This window comes from Chelonia mydas, chromosome 3 (assembly GCF_015237465.2).
Source record: "Chelonia mydas isolate rCheMyd1 chromosome 3, rCheMyd1.pri.v2, whole genome shotgun sequence".
NCBI lineage: Eukaryota > Metazoa > Chordata > Testudines > Cheloniidae > Chelonia > Chelonia mydas.
This window is the reverse complement of record NC_057851.1, coordinates 88,614,028-88,638,233: the sequence shown is the minus strand read 5'-3', so window position 1 is coordinate 88,638,233 and position 24,206 is coordinate 88,614,028. Positions and strand designations below refer to the sequence as shown.

Sequence of the window (24,206 nt, the reverse complement as noted above, 5' to 3'; positions counted from 1 at the left end):
TCCTCCATAAACTTATCGAGTTTAATCTTAATCTTTAGGGTGACACCCTCAATCATGACAGGCTAATTACAGTTCTGCTGCCCTTTACTTATACAATAAGGATAGCATTTCATTACCCCTGTACTCAGTACTAAAGTGGTTTGTAACCCAACATCAGCCCAAAGTGATCATTTTGGCAAAGCAGCTCCATCAGGCTGTGCACCTAGGCGCTGTGGGAGTGTATCTACAAACATGGTCTGTCCTGAAGTCTTTTCCTCCAGCTCCTCACTAGATGTCAGGGGGAGAGCTCATTTAGCCCCTGTTTACATACACTAAAGAAACTTACACAGATCTGGACAATTTTAGCATTGGCCATTGCTTTGAAATCATAGGTTTTCAAAAATCCAGTGGAAAGTGTGTCTTGGGGAAAAGGCAGTTACCTGGTATCTTGAGCCCCTTCACCCATTCTGCATGTGGCTCTCATCCCTTCAGCCAAAGGCCAGGGAGTTGAACAGTCACTTTGTTCAGCATGTTCCCCTCTCAAGAAAGCAAAAGTTAGGACACAATAGGCAGCATAAATTATTACTGCTCCAAGCATGGTATCTTATATACACCCTGGTTAGGCCATAGAGTGGCAGAGATAACAGCCATGCTGCTGGTGGGATAGGGGACCTGGATGGAGCACAAACAGCCTGAGATTTGTAGGAAAATGTTCTTGGGTCTCCTAATCTCAGACCTCCACGAGAACTGCCTGCATTGGCCTTTGACTGCTTCCTCTGCTCTGGCTTTTTCTCTGGCAGGAGAGCATAAGGCAGAATGCTGAGTTGGAAATGAGAATCAATCTTTGTCAGTAACATCTTCCCTTCCATGTGATTTTCCATGGGAAAGGGATAATCTGGACTTTAATCTGCTAAAATGAGTTAGAGTCCAGAATAAGAGCTGAGTATTTCTCAAGAGATTTCCAAGCATTAAAAATATTCCTCTGTATAGCAGTGAACTTATTTTGAAAGGATTTTACACTGGGCTAGCCAATGTAACAGAGTGTCTTGTTAAACCTAGTGCTGGGAACACTGGAAATACCTAGGTCGAAATCTATAAACTACAAAGAAAAATTAAATGTTTAGGGCAAGATAATCTATTTTAAGGCATTTGGATGCTTTTGGAAGCTAGCCTTGCACCATCTGCCCCTCCCTTTGGGTGCTGCTATTTCTGTTCATTTTTAGCTTGGCTCCCACACAGCACTTATTTTGCCTTATGATGTTTGTAAGTCTTAAGTGCCCTTTTGCACTCATTAAGCTCTCAGCAGAAAATCACTGTAAGTATAAAATGAGTTAGAGTGCCAAAGGGTTTGGCAAGGAAAGAAAGTATAGTGTGAGTGCAAGGAAAACAGGAGGACACGTGTCAGCCCTTTCTTCAGAGGGCAGAGGGAGTATTAATAAATGGGCCAGGGGTCACTACACAATGCTAATGCAAAATGGCCTTGCCAACTGGTAGGCTCTTGTGGGGGGGTACGAGGGGGAGAAACACTGTTTGTGGGGGGTGAAACGCTGTTGTCTTAATTTATAAGGGTCACTTACACTGGTGCTCGTGCCTTTATTTTTCACAAGCCAGGGCCACAGTGGAGCAATGGACTGCTGCACACACATGCACAAAACAGGGAAGGGTGAAGAAGGGGAAAGGCACCACAGCTATGCAGACATTTTTGAAAGGCAGGGGAAAAACAGCACAGAATATAACAAGGAAAAGGACACCATTTGGAAAACTTGATGCTATGGCCCTCCGAGAAGCTTTGCACAGAAGACAGGCTCTGCATAAAGTTAGCATTAGCATGGACTCCTTTTGGCCTGGAGGATCTCCTGAGGATAAATATCTTCAGTTTCTCATGCCCCAAAGTCAGATTTTTTCTCTATCGGCATAACCCCCTTCTGCCCTCATGAAAGGCTGGAAATGCTGACGGATGGGCTGCACACACTGACCCTCAATTAGGAACATTAACGTTGCTTTTCTCCTGCTACTACTCACCAGCAGCTTCACAATAATTCTACACAATGCAACTGCCCCAGCAGACACATCCAAGCTCCCTTTTGGCCCTCCAAACTCTCCCCCTCCTTTGTTTTCCTCTTTACAAATGTGTTCATTTTATAAATGAAAATGGAAAATAGACCAGTAATATTGAATAGGTTAGTAACGCCTCTCCCTCTGCCTTAACCTCAGTTTCTTCCCTGGTTGCTTTCTCTTACAATACAAGCATATTCTGCTCTTCACTGTCCTCTAAAAGCTCTCCCTGTAGCCCACTAAGTCCTCCAGTACAACCTCATGTCTCTTCTGCCCTTCGCCTCTGAACTCAGTGAATGTGTTGTGTACAATCACTGCCTCAGCTTTCTCTCCAACTCAACATTCAGTCCCCTCCAGGCCAGCTTTCAGCCTCTCCACTTTACTGAAACTCCTCTTGCTAAAGTCTTGAATGGCATCTTCCTGCTTGACTCTGAGACTCTGCTCTAGCCTCATTTTCTTTTATCTTGTGCTTTAGCTTTTGACAGTTATCACATCTTTGTCCTCCAAATCCGGTCCTCCTTTGGCTTTCATGACTCCTATCCTCTTTTAGCCCTTTGACATGTCTGGTTGTTCTTTCAGTGTATCTTTCAGTGGCTTCTTTACCCCGCCCACTTTCCTTGGGGTTCCCGCAAAGCTCCATCCTTGGCCCCCTTCTTTTTTCCTCTCTCACTATACCCTTTCCTTCGGTGATCTTATCTGTTCACCAAACTCCGCTACCACCTGACTAGTAAATCTGTTTATCCATTCCTGACATGTAATCATCCATCCAGTCCTACAACTCACACTTCCTCTTGGATGTCCCACCAACAGTTTCAACTCAGCATGGATAAAACTGAGCTCCTGAATTTATCTCCGAGGCCTTGTCCACATCCTCCCTTCTATTTGGCTATTGACCCCACCACTGTTCTCCCTGACACTTAAGCCCAAATATCATCTTTGACTCCGCCCTCTCCTACAAATCTAGACTGTGTCCAAATTCAGTTGCTTCTTCCTCCATAATGCTGCTAATATCTCATCATTTTTTCTTTCCCTACTTCCATCTCTAGCCTCCAAGAGATCCACATACCATCAGCCAACCTCTTTTCAGCCATACACAATGCAGTTGTGAAGACCATTTTCCCGGCCTAAGATTGAGACCCTGTCTCACCCCTTTGAAGTTCTTCACTGGCTCCTTCTTTTCTACCACATTAAACTCAACTTCAAGACCCATCAAACTTCACCCTTCACTACTTATCTGTTCTTGTCTCTGATTGCATCATTCCCTCCTTTACTCCAGTGACAACACCCCTGAATGCCAATTTGTCCATTTCTCCTGCCAACTAATGTTGTCTAGGTTGCTGAAAGTCAGCGATAGCTGATACTCAGTTACAAATTAAAAAACCGCTCACAATTCGGTATAATCAAGTTGTACTATTTCTAATCCATTTCATTTTATTGCTGTTAGCCTTGTCCTCCTTCCCCATCTATTTCTTGTTGCAGCCACTTTCTGTGTCTTGTTGAAATTAAATTACATGCACTTCAGGGCAGGTGTAGTGTCTTTCTTTGTGTTTGTGTAGTGCCTCACATGACAGGAAAACCAAGTAAGACAGATGATCCTTCTGGGTGATTCTATACCAAGAAGAATGGAAAGAATGTTTTGCAAGGGACACGTGGACACCGGGATGGTTAAAGACTGGATACATTTCTGAAGTTGGCGGATAAGGATCCACTGGTGATGATGCATATCGGCACTAATGATACTGCATCATAAGATATCTCATAGATAAGGCCCTACTTGAATCGCTGGATGACTGTCAAATAATTGTGGCTGAGTTGCAGACAAGACATGGAAAATCATGGAAAAGTAATAATGAGCTTTTATTAATTGAGGTAATTTGGAAAAGGCAGAGAAGACCTATTTGATTAAGAAAAATTTGCTGGAACAATACAACATATGTTATGCCTGCTAACTTTTTTGATAACCAGACATTTTTTGCAACTATATTACAATCATTAATGCGTGGGGCTGACAGTGGGAGCCCCGGCCACCAGCTGCCGGGAGCTGACAGCAGGAGCCCCAGCTGACAGCTAGGGCTCCTGTTTCAACCCCAGGCAGATGGTAGCCAGGGCTCTCACTATCAGCCCTAAGTGGTTCACAAAATTGCGGTGGAAGCCTAATATTGCGAGCTCTGCAATTTCCACAATATCACAAATTAAGTAGGGCCTTACTCATAGATTATTAATTATTTCAGGGAGTTTGCAAAGGTGCAGAAGGAAAAGAATGTCTAAGTGAGCTTCTCAGAGATCTTTCCTGTCCCACAAGTGAAGGAAGATGGAAGATTCTGGAAGTGAACTGCTGGCTAGGTAAGTGATGTAAGGTAGATGGATTTTGGTTTCGTGGCACATTGCTCCACCTTCTGTGGGGAGAGGGGGCTGCATAGTTTGAATGGCTTCCACCTCAGGGGGAGGAGAACTAATCTTTTCAGGGGCAGGCAGGCTGGACTACTCATGAGGGTATTAAACAAATAACGTGAAATGTAAAAAGAGGGAACAAATGATCACTCCTTTAGCACAAAATCATGATTTTGAGAACAAAATTAATCAAGAAACTAAGAGATGGCAAGAGAAGTAATTAATTAATTGCCTATACACGAGTGTTAGGAGTCGGAGTAACAAACAAAAGGAAATTAAATTCCTCACTTATGACCATAAATTCAATCTGGTTGGTATTACTGAAACCAGGTGGCATGAATCATCTGACTTGAATGTTAAAATCAATTATTATAACTTCTTTAGGAAGGATTGAGTGGGCAAAAGGCATGGGAGAGTGGCATTTTATGTAAAAAATGACATTATCTGTTTCTGACTCACTGACAATTTGGAAGCAAATGATCTTGAATGCTCATGGATCAATGTCTTAATAGAGAAAGCACAAGATGGGATATTATTTGGTGTCTGCTGCACACCACCAAATCACATTAGGGAACAGGATGACTGGCTCCTTAAGCACCTATCTGTAATGTGTAGGGAAAAAACAGCATGATCATAGGGCACTTTAGTCTGAGTGATGTATGCTGGAGATCTCATGCTGCCAGTACTAAAACACCTTTGGAATTTCTAACCATAACAGATGAAAATTTCCTAACTCAAAAAGTGTTGCACCCAACATGAGGAAACTCTATTTAGACCACACCTTGTCAGAAAGAGAGAAATTCATTACAGAACTAAAAATAAGTGGTAGCTTAGGTACAAGTTGTGACCCAGGGTGCCTAGGGTAGCCCTCACTGGAAATGCAAAGGTCAGGGCAGGCTGCAAAAGGGAGAGCAGACACCCACCAGTCTTAGGAGTAACACTGAAGTTAAACTCCCCAACCAGTCACAAACTGTGCTTCTAATCCCTACACTGCTTATCAAGAAGCAAAAACAGAAAATCACACAGCCCCCTTATTGTATTCCAGTTCTCTGGCTCCCACTCAGCACCTAAGTCCAGTACAGAGAGAAGTTATTTTAAAACTCTGCTCACATATACAAAATGTTCTTCTGACCCCAAAAGGTCTGCCACCTTACCAGGTCAATATGAGTTTGGATCTTACGCAAAATACCAAGCTGCCAGCCAATCCTTTAGTATCTAAAACTAAAGGTTTATTATAAGGAAAAAAGAAAGAACAAGAAGAGAATTGTTAAATGGTAAAGCAGTCATATACATACAAAGACTTCGAAGTCCATATCCCAGGTTCTTAACAGTATTGGTGAGTTTGCTGGCTTGAAAGTCCCTCTGAAATACATCCACAGTTTGGATGGGTCATTCAATCCTTTGTTCAGAGCTTCAGTTTGTAGCAAAGTTCCTCCAGAGGTAAGAAGCAGGATGGAAGACAAGCTGGAGATGATGCAGCTGCCCTTTATAGCCCCTTTGCCATGTGTCTGGTACTTCCTTTGTTTTAAACATAAACTTCCCAGCACATGACACTGACAGGCCTTAGAGTTCTCTCCATAGGCATGCTGACTCAGAGTCCTTGGCTCCTTCCAATGGGTTCACTGTGCAGCTGATGTCCCTTGATGGGCCATCAAGCAGGCCTAGTGCTGATGCCATTCTCTCTGGGGGTGTCACCCAGAGACACAGCACAGGTTTGGAAATACAGATATACCCTATTATATCCATAACTCATAATACAAAGGTGATACAAACATAAAAACAAGATTATGATACTTTGCAAATCATAACATTTTCACTGACACCTTACAAGGTGCATCTGGTCAGATTCCTTGCAATTTTACAATAATGGTATCAATGATAACATAAAGTGTCCAACATATTCCAAACAGTGTCACACAAGTGATCATGTTGACTTGATCACATTTGTTATGGGCACAGAATAAAGTCCAAACCAATAGTGTATATACTTGATGTTTTAAAAGGGCCAATTTGATAAAGCTGAAAACAATTATGAGCCAAATCTGTTAAAAGAAAGCAATTAATCAGAAAAATTTAAATGATAATTGGAAATTGTTTAAGAACATCCTATTTTTGACCAAAAAGCCACAGCCTTGAGAAAGAAGATTGCATCAGCTAAAAAAACAACCTGGCTTAAAGAAGGGTAATCTAATTAATGCCAATAAACATGGGTTTATAAAACTGGATCCTGTCAAATTAAGTTGATATCTTTTTTGGATAAGTTTATAAGTTTGGTTGATAAAGCTAATAGTGTTGACTTAATATATTTGGACTTCTGTAAAATATTTGACTTGGTACTGCATGACATTTTGATTTAAAAAAAATAGAATGATACAAAACGAACTTGGCACACATTACATGGATTAAAAACCAGCTACTTGATAGGTCTCAAAATGTAATTGTAAAACCATAATTGAGCAGGTGTGTTTGTAGTGTGGTCCCTGCAGTTCTTGGTCCCACGCTATTTAACATTTTTATTAAGGACTTTGAAGAAAACATAAAATCATCATTAATAATGCTTGCAGATGACATTAAAATTGGAGGAGTGACAAATAATGAAGAGGACAAGACACTGATACAGAGCAACCTGAATTGATTGGTAAACTGAGCACAAGCAAACAGTATGTGTTTAAATACAGCCAAAGGTAAAGTGATACATCTAGGAACAAAGACTGCAGTCCACACTTATAGGATAGGGGACTACTCTGGGAAGCAGTGACACTGAAGAAGACAGAGATTATGGTGAATAATAAGCTGAATATGAGCTCTCAGTGCAAGACTGTGGCCAAAAGGGCTAATCTAAGATTTGGATGTATAAACAGGGGACTCTCCAGTATGAGTAGGGAGGTTATTTTATATCTGTATTTGGTACTGGTCCAATCATTATTGGAATCCTATTATCTACAATTCATGAAAGATGTTTGTAAATTGGAGGGGGTTCAGAGAAGAGCCACAAGGATAATAAAAGGATTAAAAAAACATGCTTTAAGATCATCTGATGAGAAAAACTAGATAAAAGCTAGGGGGTATTTGATGGGGCATCTGCCCAACAGTGGCCAATGAGGGGTTAATAGAGCCCTAGGGAGGCTGTACAGGAGGCAGCCAATTAGAGAGAGGCTGCAAGGAGCAAACAATCAGGGCTGGGCTGGCCCATATAAGAAGAGTTGCAGAGCAGCCTCTGTCACTCCCTGGAGCTCAAGGAGGGAGGAGGACTGGTTGCCTTGCAGGCTGAAGGCAGCAAGCACCCTGGCCAGAGCAGTGCTGCAGGCAGTAACCCAGGGAGCTAAAGGAAGCTCCTGGTGGGCTGTGGAGATTTGCAGGCTGAGGCAAGGTCAAAGAGGGTAGTGGGTCTGTGGGGAAGCGGCACAGGGAAATCTACTAAGGAGTTGGAGGGGGCACCGCAAGCAGCAGTCTTCTACAGGGTCCCTGGTCTGGGACCCAGAGTAGTGGGCAAGTCTGGGTTCCCTCCATCCCCACGCACCACTGAGGAAGTGGGTGGATCGAGGGACTGTAATATTGTCCCCTGAAAAGGGGGAGTACAGAATGCAGCACAGCCAGAGGGCTGTGTCTGCCGCAGTCCTTGGAGTGACATGGGTCCTAGAGCAGAAGTGACAGTGTCGAGACATCACCAGAAGTAGGTGCACTGGTGAGCAGACCTAATCCCCAGGACAGCCAGCAGGAGGTGCTGCAGTGGTGAGTCACACCCAGTCACAGGGTATTATTATTTTTGTTATTATTATAGTGTTAAAGGAGCTCAGTCTATTTAGCTTAACAAAGAAAAGGTTAAGGGGTGACTCCATCATAGCTTAAGTACGAACATGGGGATCAAATATTTGATAATGGGCTCTTCTGGCCATCAGAGAAAGGTGTAACAAGATCCAATGGCTGGAATGGCTAGACAAATTCAGACTGGAAATAATGTGCAAATTTTTAACTGTGAGGGTAATTTGAACAATTTATCAAAGGTTATGATGTATTCTCCATCACTGGCAATTTTAAAATCAAGAATGGATGTTTTTCTAAAAGATCTGCTCAGTTCAGACTGGAATTAATTCAGGTAAATCCGATGCCCAGTGTTCTACAGGAGGTCAGACTAGATGATCACAGTGGTCCCTCCTAGTACAATAATCTAGGAATCAAATCTATGAACCGAGCCTCTGATCCTGGTTGCAATCCTTTGGTGTTACTTATGAGAGGTGCGTATAAGAGAATGGGGAGACTAAGCTCCCCCAGCTCCCGCAAAAGGTCATCCAAGCAGAGGGGAAATGCTGCAGATGTAGTGTGGGTCACCCCTCCAGAAGTGTGCTGCCCTGCCACTGCTGTTGGAGTGCTGCAAAGGAAGCTCCATAGAAGTGGGGGAGGCCACCAGCACCCTGACTGTGGCCCCTTCCATGCTGTGCCATGCCCAGCCTCTGCCTCTTCCCTTTAGGCCTGGCCCTTGAGGCCTTGCCCTCACTCCCCCTCTTCCCATGAGGCCTCCCCACACCTGCCTGTGCTCCAGCCTGCCCTACTCAACCTTTTCCCCTGAGGCCCCGCCCTCATTCCGCCTCTTCCCCCCGAGACCCCACCGCTTGCCTGGGGCAGGAAAAAGCGATGAGGCCATGGCACTGTGATGGCAACCCCTGTTCCAGGAAGAGGGTGGAGAGGAGCAAGCAGCAGGCGGGGGGGCCTTCAGGGGAGGGGGTGGAGCAGAGTGAGTGGCAGGGGGTCCTCAGAAGAGGCAGAGAGGAGCATGAGGTGGGAGGGCGGGACCTCAGCAGGGGGCAGAGGGAAGTGGGTGGGAGGGCCTTCTGGGAAAGGGGCCCACGAGGGGAGTGGGCAGGAGGGGCCAGTGGCCCCCCTCCACACCCCTAGGGAGCTTCCAGCACTCGCATGTGAGCCTCATGGGCCACCTATGGCATTACTGCAATACTAATAAGAATAATAAAGAATGCCTTTCAGATTCATTGCTTATCAAGCTTATTATAGATTATCAACTTCTCATACATGATATAAATGACTTTTTGCTGTTAAGTGAATTTATTTTTCCTACTCAGGTGCATAAACTGCTCTCTCATTTCACATGCCAGTGCACAAGTAGTACTGCACTCATTATTCATGGACTCAGGCCCTAGATGCCAATTAGATTAATGTTCTCGCTACACCACAAATTTCAGTTTTGAATGACTGGAAAGGAGGAAAGTGCCTCTGATTTCCAAAAAGTTTTCTTGTAGGGGATAAGTCTTTCCTGAAGGATACAGTAATTATGAACAATTTAAATGCACGCTTGCAGCACTGTGGTAGGTAGCAGCAGCTGTCATTACCTTCTGTTCCACCACCCACAACCTTCTTTAGGCACAGACCATGAGAAGTCCTGCCTCAAGGGGTCTGATAGGCAGCAGCCTCATGGCTCCTGCTAGATTTATATAGAGTGAGGAGTCAAAGGGGCATTCCAGGAAGTGTCGAAGCAATAGTGTGGATTTCCTATAGCTGCTATGACCACTCCTGCTCTTGATTTGGATTTTGCCTCCTGATCTGGAGCCTGAAACCTGACCTGGAGTCTCACCTTTGGTGTTAACCTAGCTAGTAACCTAACTATGAGCTCCTCTACAACTCCCAGTCTCCGGTTTGACCCTGCTCTGATCCTTGGTCCTGACTGCCCTTGTTAGGATCCTGGTGTATATAAATGCAGGATTGTGGGCATTAGAGACTGAAAAGACCTCTATTGGGTTGTCTTCTCCATGCCCCTGTAACAATACAGGACTGTTCCCCAGATTCTTAAGGGCTCAGTCTAGATTATGGATCACTTTCCTCAATGTGGAAGGCAGAATTATCCATTGGATTCTCTTCTTTTCTTCACCCTCTCCGCCATGGTTAATATTACATTTAAAGTTGTATATACAACCAATGTTAGATGTACAGAGTTCAAAGAATCATAGAAGATTAGGGTTGGAAGAGACCTCAGGAAATCATCTAGTCCAACCCCCTGCTCAAAGCAGGACCAATCCCCAACCAAATCATCCCAGCCTGGGCTTTGTCAAGCCAGGCCTTAAAAACCTCTAAGGATGGCGATTCCACCACCTCCCTAGGTAACCTATTCCAGTGCTTCACCACCCTCCTAGTGAAATAGTTTTTCCTAACATCCAACCTAGACCTCCCCCGCTGCAACTTGAGACCATTTCTCCTTGTTATCTCATCTGCCACCAATGAGAACAGCCTAGCTCCATCCTTTTTGGAACCCCCCATTCAGGTAGTTGAAAGCTGCTATCAAATCCCCCCTCACTCTTCTCTTCTGCAGACTAAATAACCCCAGTTCCCTCAATAAGCATCTCCTCATAAATCATGTGCCCCAGCCCCCTAATCATTTTCATTGCCCTCTGCTGGACGCTCTCCAATTTGTTCCATCCTTTCTGTAGTGGGGGGCCCAAAACTGGACACAATACTCTAGATGTGGCCTCACCAGTGCCTAATGGAGGGGAATAATCACTTCCCTTGATCTGCTGGCAATGCTCCTACTAATGCAGCCCAATATGCCATTAGCCTTCTTGCAACAAGGGCACACTGTTGACTCATCCAGCTTCTTGTCCACCGTAATCCCCAGGTCCTTTTCTGCAGAACTGCTGATTAGCCAGTTGGTCCCCAGCCTGTAGCAGTGCATGGAATTCTTCCATCCTAAGTGCAGGACTTGTCCTTCTTGAACCTTGTCAGATTTCTTTTGGCCCAATCCTCCAATTTATCTAGGTCTCTCAGGACCCTATCCCTACCCTGCAGCGTATCTACCTCTCCTCCCAGTTTAGTGTCATCCGTGAATTTGCTGAGGGTGCAATCCATCCCATCATCCAGACCATTACTGAAGATGTTGAACAAAACCAGCCCCAGGGCCGACCCTTGGTGCACTCCGCTTGATATTGGCTGCCAATTAGACATCGATCTGTTGATCACTACCCGTTGAGCCCGACGATCTAGCCAGTGTTCTATCCACCTTTAGTCCATTCATCCAATCCAGACTGGTTTAACTTGCTGGCAAGAATACTGTGGGAGACGGTATCAAAAGCTTTGCTAAAGTCAAGATATAGCATGTCCACCACTTTCCCCATATCCACAGAGCCAGTTATCATAGAAGTTGTAAGAATGCTTGATAGAGATCTTGTAGGTGTTTGTCTCTGTCTGAGGGGTTGGAGCAAATGTGGTTGTATCGTAGAGCTTGGCTGTAGAAAATGGATCGTGTGGTGTGGTCTGGATGAAAGCTGGAGGCATGTAGGTAAGTATAGTGGTCAGTAGGTTTCCGGTATAGGGTGGTGTTTATGTGACCATCGCTTATTAGCACCGTAGTGTCCAGGAAGTGGATCTCTTGTGTGGACTGGTCCAGGCTGAGGTTGATGGTGGGATGGAAATTGTTGAAATCATGGTGGAATTCCTCAAGGGCTTCTTTTCCATGGGTCCAGATGATGATGGTGTCATCCAATGTAGCGCAAGCATTCTTACAACTACAGCACCCACCTGCTGAAGTGAAAAAACAGGTTGACAGAGCCAGAAGAGTACCCAGAAGTTACCTACTACAGGACAGGCCCAACAAAGAAAATAACAGAACGCCACTAGCCATCACCTTCAGCCCCCAACTAAAACCTCTCCAACGCATCATCAAGGATCTACAACCTATCCTGAAGGACAACCCATCACTCTCACAGATCTTGGGAGACAGGCCAATCCTTGCATACAGACAGCCCCCCAACCTGAAGCAAATACTCACCAGCAACCACACAACAAAAATACTAACCCAGGAACCTACCCTTGCAACAAAGCCCGTTGCCAACTGTGCCCACATATCTATTCGGGAGACACCATCTTAGGGCCTAATCACATCAGCCACACTATCAGAGGCTCGTTCACCTGCGTATCTACCAATGTGATATGTGCCAGCAATGCCCCTCTGCCATGTACATTGGCCAAACTGGACAGTATCTATGTAAAAGAATAAATGGACACAAATCAGATGTCAAGAATTATAACATTCAAAAACAAGTCGGAGAACACGTCAATCTCTTTGGTCACTCGATTACAGACCTAAAAGTGGCAATTCTTCAACAAAAAAACTTCAAAAACAGACTCCAATGAGAGACTGCTGAATTGGAATTAATTTGCAAACTGGATACAATTAACTTAGGCTTGAATAAAGACTGGGAGTAGATGGGTCATTACACAAAGTAAAACTATTTCGCCTTGTTTATTTTCCCTCCTACTGTCCTTGTAAACTGCTGGAAATGGCCCACTTTGATTATCACTACAAATGGTGCCCCTCTCCTCCCCCCCTGCTCTCCTGATGGTAATAGCTCACCTTTCCTGATCACTCTCCATGGTAACACCCATTGTTTCATGTTCTCTGTGTATATAAATCTCCCCACTATATTTTCCACTGTATGCATCTGTCAAGGGTCCTTCCCCACTCTGAACTCTAGGGTACAGATGTGGGCACGTGCATGAAAACCTCCTAAGCTTACTTTTACCAGCTTAGGTTAAAACTTCCCCAAGGTACAAATTATTTTACCCTTTGCCCTTGGATTTCCACTGCCACCACCAAACTTTATCTGGGTTCCTGAAAAAACAGAGTTTGGACACATCTTTCCCCCCAAAATCCTCCCAACCCTTGCACCCCACTTCCTGGGGAAGGTTTGGTAAAAATCCTCACCAATTTGCATAGGTGACCACAGACCCAAACCCTTGGATCTTAGAACAATGAAAAGGCATTCAGTTTCCTTACAAGAAGACTTTTTTAATAGAAGTAAAGGAATCATCTCTGTAAAATCAGGATGGTAGATACCTTACAGGGTAATTGGATTCAAACACAGAGAATCCCTCTAGGCAAAACCTTAAGTTACAAAAAAGACACACAGACAGGAATAGTCATTCTATTCAGCACAGCTATTTTCTCAGCCATTTAAAGAAATCGTAATCTAACACATACCTAGCTAAATTACTTACTAAGTTCTAAGACTCCATTCCTGTTCTGTCCCTGGCAAAAGCATCACACAGACAGACACAGACCCTTTGTTTTTCTCCCTCCTCCCAGCTTTTGAAAGTATCTTGTTTCCTCATTGGTCATTTTGGTCAGGTGCCAGCGAGGTTACCTTTAGCTTCTTAACCCTTTACAGGTGAGAGGATTTTTCCTCTGGCCAGGAGGGATTTTAAAGGGGTTTACCCTTCCCTTTATATTTATGAGCTGTATCTCACGAAAGCTTATGCTCTAATAAATTTGTCAGTCTAAGGTGCCACAAGTACTCCTTTTCTTTTTACATTGTTTCCAGCAATCCTATTATATAATAGAATCCCCTTAAGTACAAGCCGGCTGATTGCCATGACAAGTTTATGGACAGTAAATCCTGCAATCACTATTTAGCAATAATGCCAATTAAGCATCCAGGCTTATTTAACATGAAGTGACATTGCTGTTAGGCTAGAAATCTCCCTATGTCTCAAAGCCACTCTCATTTCTTTTGCCATTGTTTAGTGGGATCTGCTAGCACCTATAGTTATTCTAGGTACACTTTAATTTCTCCTAGCAGTCATTAGTACCTGACAGCCTGGCAAAGGAGGCAGCAGCCTGACAGCTCTCTGTCAATACTAAGCATTGCCTAATGCACCCAATATTGGAGGCAATTTTATGGAGAAGCCTGACATAATTTTCAATTTGCTGTCTACTGAATCAATTGCAACTTAGTAATCAGACAACAGCAGTAGAATGCAGTGCAGAGTGCATAAATGGGGTGGTGGTTTTGTGCTGTGAATCTGAATCCGAGAAAAGTAATAATTTTTTTTCCTTAAAGCTATGGAAACACAGAAGAGGTGGAAGCCAGTTTAAGTTTAATTTACACCCGCTGATGCTCTTGAAATGCTTAGCCTCTGATGAAACTGGCAGGGAACTAGCGTGGGGCAAGGTTGCAGGAATACTATTGTGACATTGAAAGGCATGACTGAGATTATGCACTTATATAAGCACTGAAAGTCAATATAGAACTCTGGGGTCTGTAGCTATGGAACTGAAAGGAGAAGTCGTACTGAGTTCTTGTTACTGGACTTCAGAGATGAGATAAGAGAAGCTCCGGCTACAGAGGCTGTTGAGGCAACTTCCATTTTAAGTTTGCATTCAGATGAAGAATGTTACACAACAAGTCTGCGTCCTCTTTGTAATGGAGGCTGCACGTTTGGTCTTTTTGTTTACCTTACTCTTAATTATATCCTCTAGATGGAGAAACACACATACATTTAAATGGGAAAACGTGATAGAGGCATGAAAGGGACAAACTGGGTAAGAACTGCTCTTTTGAACTTAATATTGATTACCCCATTATTCCTAAAACGTGCATTTCTCTAACGATGGTCTCCTTAGAGAGAAGAATTCAAACTCTTCCAGAGGAAGCCCAGACCTGTTAAGGAAATAGCTTTTCCTCTTTTGCTGAATCATTTTTACTCAGGACTCAACCAAACCAACTTTCCACTGAAGTGGAAATGACATAGCAAAAAATAAAATTCAAGAGGCTGTGCCTTGGCCGTATACTCCCAACAAAGTTTAATGGAGTCTCAGCTCCCTGGCAGGTTGCAAATACGCAGAAGAAAGAGAAGCAACAGTCACTGGCTGGTTCATAGTAGTGTCTCAATGCCCTGTTGTGCTTTGTATAAATATTGGAAGGGCCAGTCCCTGTCCCAAGGAATTTATAATCTAAATAATCAAGACAGACAGGAAATATTAGTAGCCTGGGAACTGAGGGATAAAGGTCCAAGTTCAGCAAGCTACACACCTTTTTAAGCACCTTGCTGAATTATGGGCTATGACCCAGATCCTCAAAGTACTTAGGTGCCTAACTTCTACTGAAATCCTTGCACTTCCTTGAAATCAACAGAAATTAGGTACCTAACCTGGTCTAAGGCAGCGGTTCTCAAACTGTGGGTCAGGGACCCCATTTAATGGGGTCACCAAGGCTGAAGCCAAAGCCCGAGGGCTTCAGCCCTGGCAGCAGGGCTCAGGTTACAGGCCCTCTACCTGGGGCTGAAGCCCTTGGGCTTTGGCTTTGGCCCCCTGTCCAGGATGTTTGGGCTCAGGCTTTGCCCCTGCCCCATCTAAGGCAGCAAGGCTCAGGCCTCGGTCCCCCCTCCTGGGGTTGTGTAATTTTGTTGTCAGTAGTGGGCTACGGTAGAATGAAGTTTGAGAACCCCTGTTCTAAGGTCACATACGAAAGCTATGGCAGAGTTTGGAACTGAACCCAAAATTCCTGAGTCCTAGGCTTGTGCCTTAACCACAAGATGATCCTTCCTTCCTCTGATCTCCTTAAGCTAGTGAAATAGCGAATGTTTCAGGAGACTAAGTGGGAAAGGGGGCAAAAAAAAATCTATATATTATTGTGTAATTTCACAATCAATGAACATCAACAGATTTGTGAAATACTGCAGCTATTCATGGCTTATGGTCCCAGTGAACATTTTGCAAAAGGAAACTAGATTTCACACACCTTTTGGACAGGTGTACCATTTTTTAGAGGCAATTCACACGTACAGGCAATTAATAAAATTGACACTGCAAGCTGTTGATGACAGCGTAGGTAATGATCTTATATGCGACAGACAACTTTCTTCCCAGGCAGATACATTACAGGTGCAAGTATGCTTATTCTGACAGGGAATTTAGATTATTGCTGCTAAAAAATGGTACACCTGTCCAAACGTATGTGAAATCTAGTTTCCTCTACACTACAGGAGAGGAAACTGTGCACTGCATTACAATGCACAGTACATGAAAAGATGACATCACCAGCAGGAAATGATTCGTGTAGAGAAATTTTATTCTGGATTTATGATGTCTAAAATGTTGCTCTACAAATTGACCATTTTGGATCCTGGCAACTGGATTAACACAGTGGATCTGAGACCACAGCCAAAGTTGGCCACCTATTGTATTTTCATTGGTCTACGAGATCTGTCTTGACAGTAGATATAAAATACTTTATTGTACCCCGATTAAAATATTTCACATTGGCAGATAGGACTAAACAATGCTTTTCAATTATCTTTTTTTCTGTTCCAACTCAAACTTATGTTAGGTTTTGTTACCTGTTTGTAAAAATACATTTTTCTCAGGCAATTTTCCTTAAGGCCTTTCAATATACATATCAATCAAAGGCAATTCCCATGGTAACAGTTCAACATTTTCAGGTAACAGTACCAGTTAACTAGATTAAGACATTGGCTGTACCAGGCAGTACCCACTGCTTCTCATTTAGGATATATCTGTCTGAACTGCAATCAGTGGGTGCGATTGCATTGTCAGTCAACATACACAAGCGAACTTTAATCTAGCTGGGGTCCCAGAGCATCATGGTCAACTCAATCTCTAGTCTAGTGTTCTCTGACTTTGGCCCCTCTTTACTTGGTTTCTTATATCTTTTCATATTATTTATTCCTTAGCTTTCCTCCAGTCAGTGCTGTTTAATACTACACATATCCAGTTATACATTTATCCAAGCTTTCATAAAGTGTTTCATTCTCCATTCTATGTTATAAATCATTAACATTACATCAACATCAAACTAACACATAACACTTATTTTTACTATCAGCAATTCTTCATCTTTGAATATCATAATTCAATACATGTGTATCATCCTAAATTACTTATTAAGATAACTTTTAATTTTGTATTTGCATAGGAAAGTTATGGGGAACAATGTGACCTTAATGTCAGCTTTTTCTCATCTCTTCCAAACACAGTTTCAGGGGACTTCTTGTTCAAAGACCATCATCGTGCTCGTATATCATTAAAATGACTTGTCAGTAATTTTGACTGTTGCATTTTGAGGTGCTTTATTCAGTTTAAGGCCTGGGTATCTTTAATTATTCCCCAACAGGGGAAGTTAAAATGTATTCATCTATACTAATAGGTCAGTATGTACACGTGTATTTTAAATAGCTCTGCAAGGTTTATTTGCACTTTAAAACAGTAATTCAGTTTGTTTACTACTTTGCTTGACCAAAATCAGAACCTCTAATGGTATACTAACGTGCACAGATACTAAAGAGACATTCACACTGCAAGTTAAGGGCCTTCATCTTGAAGTTCTATAGTCCTAGTGTCCTTGTCTGCTGAGATCTCTTTAGGGAAATAAAATAGGCTTTAAAAGTCTGTGATGCCTCATGGAAATGTCTCCACAGCAACCAACTGTGATGTCACAAAGTGATTGTCTTCACTTGAAGACAGACTTGTTCCAGCTTTTCTTACTCCATAAGCCCTCCCCCCGGCCCCCTCCTCCAATCCTGTTTTAATGCAATCCACCTCACTGATAAAAATATTTTTAAAAGATCAGGAAATATAAGAAATGTCAGCATCACCTGTCTCTGGTTTTCTGTGCTTTGCACATTTGTCACTCCTTCAAAATCCTTTGCAGTACCACTTTCTGCTCTTCAATTCCCACCTTACTGTTAAGAAGGAAAGAAAGTGAGTCCGGATCTCTTCTGCTTCCCCCTTCAGGAAATCTGTCTTTTTGTCTGTGCTGAATGGGAAATAATGAGACCCACCTGGTCTGGATGACTGGACTAAGTCAGCATAGTCACTCTCCTTCTCCACAGCTGTTGATCCTTTGTCCAGCTGAAGGAGTCGCCAACAAGAGGAAAGCATCTACAGGATTTTACTGAGGCAAAAAGTGAGGCAAAATGCTGCTTTTCATAAAACCAACTGGGATGGCAGGACAGGCTCCGAAAACTGGGATACCCACAAGTACTGAAAAATACATTCAGTGAAAGGATCAACAGAGCTTGTCAACTGCACAGACTTACTCATGAGGCAACCTCCCAATCCAGATAACCCTCATCACCTCATTTGGTTCCCTGCATCTTATTCTCCATATCTTGAGGACAGTGTTACATGTGTGGGCATGTAGAATGGATTTATTTGTGAAACATACTTTAGACTGCTATGTGGGCTGTTTCTTCCTCTGTAACTAACTTTCTCCCACTCTTTTATCTGCAGACTAGTTCCCATACAACTATGCCCCTGCCTATTTCCCCCAGATTAGAATTTAGAGCCACCCCCATTTAGTTTCCTGTATGCTGCTTCCACATCAATGCCAGGAGTTTATGAACTCTGCAGCAGTGACATGGAAAATATTTTAATAATGCAATAATTCTACCAACAGGTACTCTAAATCTAGCTAAAGGCATTAATTCTTACCAAGATTAATGGATGAGAATACATTTGGAGTTTCTAGATGATGTTGTTTAAAAGTTAATGAGCCAAAATATTTAGGCAAATATTCAAGAAATGAGCTCATCTCATTCATTTTTAATCCTCCTCTTTCCAAATACCATGCCTGATTGCCTCAACTTGCCCTCCCACCCCCTGCAAAAAAAAAAAAACTGTCATAAGATTATACCTGTGAAATTCCAGAAGGACTGGTTGAATTTTGATGAAGTTTAGGGCAGTCAAAATGAAGAGACAGGCAAAATGGCGGAAGACAAGCTTCCGCCTTAACTAATGATACATTAGTCTTGTCATAAAACAAAGATTATGAAAACATGGTCTTCTGTAGCCACTTGGTCATTCCCTCACTCTTGCAGCAGGCCCTATCTGCATAGTGTCAGCTGGTTGCAGTCACTTACCCATCAATCTGTCTGCCAGATTTCTGGAAAGGTCAAGTATGATGAGGGGTGTCTCTAGTGCTCTTTCAAAACACTGCATTCCCACACAGAAAGGGGGATAGCTCTCTCATGTGACAGACTAATTAATTCAGTCTTTTCAGCTGTGCTGAACTGTGACATTTAAAATGTATTCTGAAAAGAAAATAATAATAATTTCATCCTTTTAAACACATTACCACTTCCCCTACCAAAATCATGTATTACACTGCTCTAGTCAGATGACACTTCAAATTTCAATGTCATGTTAGCATTTGGTACATATTTGTATTCTGTGTTTGCTTTGCTGAAAGATGGTCCCAGTGCTAGTGAGAAAAGAGCCTATATACACTTTTTATTTTATTTTAAAAAGCATTACAACAATGGCCACAAACATTCCAGCAACACTATTGTAAGCTAGTATGTTTTGGACAATTACTATAGCATTTCTTGCAAGTTAGGAATTTTAAAGCTTTTTTAAGCTGGGCATGTAGCCTGCATGTCAACACTTAAAGACTGGATCCCAAGAAAGCCAGGCAGAGGGGTCCACCTGATATGAGAGATGTCTGTTGTTGGAGTCTTTCAAGGAGCAGGTAAGAGCACTGCAGCAGGAGGTGGCTTGTCACCAGGGCCAGTGCAAGGATATTTTGCGGTCTAGGTGAAACTTCCACCTTGCGCCCCCCCCCCCTTCCATCCCCCCCAACAACCTCTGAAAACTAGTAAACTTAGCATTATAAACAGCCTGTCAGAATGGGTAACTGCTGTTCTAATGTTTCTTTTTTAACTTTAAGGCGTTTCAGTTGTTTGCCATTGCCTCTGATGGTGTCCCATTCAAAGCCTTACTATTGTGCAAAGCTAAACAATTGAGCCTTGCATTGCATCACCAGCCAGGTTAGGCAGGGTGCCAAATCCCCCTTGCCCCAGAGGCCATTATCCCCTGATGACTAATTTCTACTCCAAGTCTGAAAAGCAGGTAAATACATTATTCCTTCAATATTACCCATGCACATATCCCACAAAGATTCTCACTTTTGACAAGTTACCAGCCTTGTGTAGATCCCTTCCACGTTCCTCTTTGTGAGTAAGTGCCCTGTAAGACACAGGTGGGGTGCAGTGAGTTAGTCAGGCCTGTGATGACAGCTGTTTCTGAAGATCGGAGGCCCTTTGCCAAGGGGTGCTGGTGTCACAGTGAGCTTGGGGTGGCTGACAGTATGGGGCAGGGCACTGAGGCTGGTGGGGCAGGTAACACTCACTGGGCTGGGGGGCAGGCAGTCCCAGGAAAGGCAGGAGCAGGTACCTGTCAGTCTCCAAGGCTCAGGCCGCGCCAGGACCAGCAGCCTCTTCGTCTCCCCCGCTTGTCCGGGGGCCATACCTCCTCTCAGGCTCCCCGGCCACTGCCGCCCGGGAGGACGTGGGTGGGGAGGGCCACTGCGGAGGAGATGCAAGGGGCCAGGCTCAGCTGGGGCCCCGCACCTGCCGGCCAAGAGCAGCAGGAACCAGGCGCCGCACGGGGGAGAGCCGGGTGGCACGAGCCCAGGGTGCCTACGCTCCCCATCTGCTGCTGCGGAGGATGCTGCCACCCTGGGCTCGGGCCACCCCGCTCCCCCCAGTCAGCGCCCGGTTCTCAGCTGGCAGGTGTGGGGCCCCAGCTGAGCCCAATCCCTTGCCTCTCCTCCGCAGTGGCGCCCCCCACCCATGTCCTCCCTGGTGGCCGTGGCGGCAGCGGCCGGGGAGCCTGAGAGGAGAAGGATGTTTCTACCTATGTCCGGTCTTGTGAAGTATGCCAAAGAGTGGGAAAACCCCAAGACCAGGTCAAAGCCCCTCTCCAGCCACTCCCCATCATTGAAGTTCCATTTCAGCGAGTAGCTGTGGATATTCTGGGTCCTTTTCCGAAAAAGACACCCAGAGGAAAGCAGTACATACTGGAAGCAGTGCTCTAAGCAACACGAGGGCTAAAAGTGTGTGCCAGGCACTAGCAGACATTTTTGCCAGGGTAGGTTGCCCCTCCGACATCCTCACAGATGCAGGGACTAATTTCCTGGCAGTATCTATGGAAAACCTTTGGGAAGCTCATGAGGTAAATCACTTGGTTGCCACTCCTTACCACCATCAAACAAATGGCATGGTCGAGAAGTTTAATGGAACTTTGGGGGCCATGATACATAAATTCGTAAATGAGCACTCCAATGATTGGGACCTAGTGTTGCAGCAGTTGCTCTTTGCCTACAGAGCTGTACCACATCCCAGTTTAGGGTTTTCACCATTTGAACTTGTATATGGCCGCGAGGTTAAGGGGCTGTTACAGTTGGTGAAGCAACAATGGGAGGGATTTTCACCTTCTCCAGGAACTAACATTCTGGACTTTGTAACCAACCTACAAAACACCCTCCGAACCTCTTTAGCCTTTACTAAAGAAAACCTAAAGGATGCTCAAAAAGAGCAAAAAGCCTGCTATGATAAACATGCCAGAGAGCGTTCCTTCAAAGTAGGAGACCAGGTCATGGTCTTAAAGGCACTCCAGGCCCATAAAATGGAAGCATCATGGGAAAGGCCATTCCCGGTCCAGGAGCGCCTGGAAGCTGTTAATGATCTCATAGCATTCCCCACCTCCAACCGAAAGCCTAAGGTGTACCATATTAATTCTCTAAAGCCCTTTTATTCCAGAGAATTAAAGGTTTGTCAGTTTACAGCCCAGGGAGGAGATGACGCTGAGTGGCCTGAAGGTGTCTACTACGAAGGGAAAAGTGCTGGTGGTGTGGAAGAGGTGAACCTCTCCATGACCCTTGGGCATATGCAGCGACAGCAGATCAAGGAGCTGTGCACTAGCTAAGCGCCGACGTTCTCAGCCACCCCAGGACTGACTGAACGGGCATACCACTCCATTGACACAGGTAATGCTCACCCAATTAAAGTCCAACCTTACCATGTGTCTCCTCAAGCTAAAACTGCTATAGAACGGGAGATCCAGGATATGTTACAGATGGGGGTAATCCAACCCTCTGGAAGTGCATGGGCATCCCCAGTGGTTCTAGTTCCCAAACCAGATGGGGAGATATGTTTTTGCGTGGACTACCGTAAACTAAATGCTGTAACTCGCCCAGACAACTATCCAATGCCGTGCACAGATGAACCATTAGAGAAACTGGGACGGGCCCAGTTCATCTCTACCTTGGACTTAACCAAGGGGTACTGGCAGGTACCGCTAGATGAATCCACCAAGGAAAGGTCAGCCTTCACGACACATGTTGGGCTGTATGAATTTAATGTACTCCCTTTTGGGCTGCGAAATGCACCCACCACCTTCCAAAGACTTGCAGATGGTCTCCTAGCGGGATTAGGAGAATATGCAGTCGCCTACCTTGACGATGTGGCCATATTTTCGGATTACTGGGCAGAACACCTGGAACATCTACAAAGTCTTCGAGCGCATAAGGGAGGCAGGACTAACTGTTAAGGCTAAGAAGTGTCAAATAGGCCTAAACAGAGTGACTTACCTTGGACACCAGGTGGGTCAAGGAACTATCAACCCCCTACAGGCCAAAGTGGATGCTATCCAAAAGTGGCCTGTCCCAAGGTCAAAGAAACAGCTTCAATCCTTCTTAGGCTTGGCCGGTTATTACAGGAGATTTGTACCACAATACAGCCAAATTGCTGCCCCACTGACAGACCTAACCAAAAAGAAACAGCCAAATGCCGTTCAGTGGACCGAAGAGTGTCAGAAGGCCTTTAACCAGCTTAAAGTGACACTCATGTCTGACCCTGTACTAAAGGCCTCAGACTTTGACAAACCATTCCTAGTAACCACAGATGCATCCGAGCATGGTGTGGGAGCAGTTTTAATGCAGGAAGGACCGGATCAAGAATTCCACCCTGTAGTGTTTCTCAGCAAAAAACTGTCTGAGAGGGAAAGCAACTGGTCAGTCAGTGAAAAAGAATGTTACGCCAATGTCTATGCTCTGGAAAAGGTACACCCGTATGTTTGGGGATGGCGTTTCCACCTGCAAACCGACCATGCTGCACTACAGTGGCTTCATACCGCCACGGGAAATAACAAAAAACTTATTCGGTGGAGTTTAGCTCTCCAAGATTTTGATTTCGACATCCAACACATCCCAGGAGCTTCTAACAAAGTGGCTGATGCACTCTCCCATGAAAGTTTACCAGAATAAACTGGTTAAAATTGTCCTTGAGATGTGGAAAATATTGTTAGTCTTTATGTACTTGGTAGTATATTTAGAGGTGCATGTGTCTTATTAACTCTGTTTTTCCTGGAGCTCCAGGAAGAAATCCCAGCTGAGATTTGGGGGGCGTGTCATAAATATAAAAGGAAGGGTAAACCCCTTTAAAATCCCTCCTGGCCAGAGGAAAAATCCTCTCACCTGTAAAGGGTTAAGAAGCTAGGATGACCTCGCTGGCACCTGACAAACTCAGAGAACTGGTAGGTTAGGTCCCATAAGAAGAAAATCTAAAGGAAAAAGATGTCCAGGAGAGCTGTTTCTCAAGGAAAGAACATTAAAGAAACAACTGCAAAATATCATGATGTGAAGGGACAGATGGGAGGAATAGAAAGAGGCCAATATGACTCTATCAGGAGTCCTTTAATGACCTGAAAATCAAAAAGGAATCCCACAAATAGTGGAAACCTGCGTAAATAACTAAAGATGAATAGCACAAGCATGGAGGGACAAAATCAGAAAGACTAGGGTACAAAATGAGTTAAACCTAGCCAGGGACATGAAACGCAATGTGAAGAGTTTCTTTAAATACATTAGGAGCAAGTAAAAGACAAAGGGAAGTATAGGCCCCTTGATTTGTGGGGAAGGAGATGACATCGAGCAGGCAAAGGTTTTTAATGTCTGTTTTGCTTCAGTCGTCATTAGAAAGGGTAGTTGTGACCAAGGGTGTGTCTTCTCCAGCAACGTTAAAGCGCTGTCTCAGCAGCGCCTTAACGTGGCTGTGTCGTCGTGGCACCAGCACCGGGGGAGAGCTCTCCCAGCACTGTAAAAAAACCACCCCTATGAGGGGAGTAGCTACCAGTGCTGGGTGCATTGCTACCAGAGGTGGTGCTCTGTCTACACTGCCACTTTACAGCACTGAAACTTGCAATG

The 24,206-nt window shown here is 44.2% G+C and overlaps 1 long non-coding RNA gene across 1 annotated transcript in view; it reads left to right on the top strand.

Annotated features, from left to right (window-relative positions):
* Window positions 1–24,206, top strand: part of LOC119565692 — a 52,653-nt gene that overhangs the window by 8,422 nt on the left and 20,025 nt on the right. The window contains exon 2 of the long non-coding RNA XR_005224502.2: window positions 4,266–4,377. This is a non-coding gene — a long non-coding RNA (uncharacterized LOC119565692). The remainder of the gene's footprint in view (window positions 1–4,265; window positions 4,378–24,206) is intronic.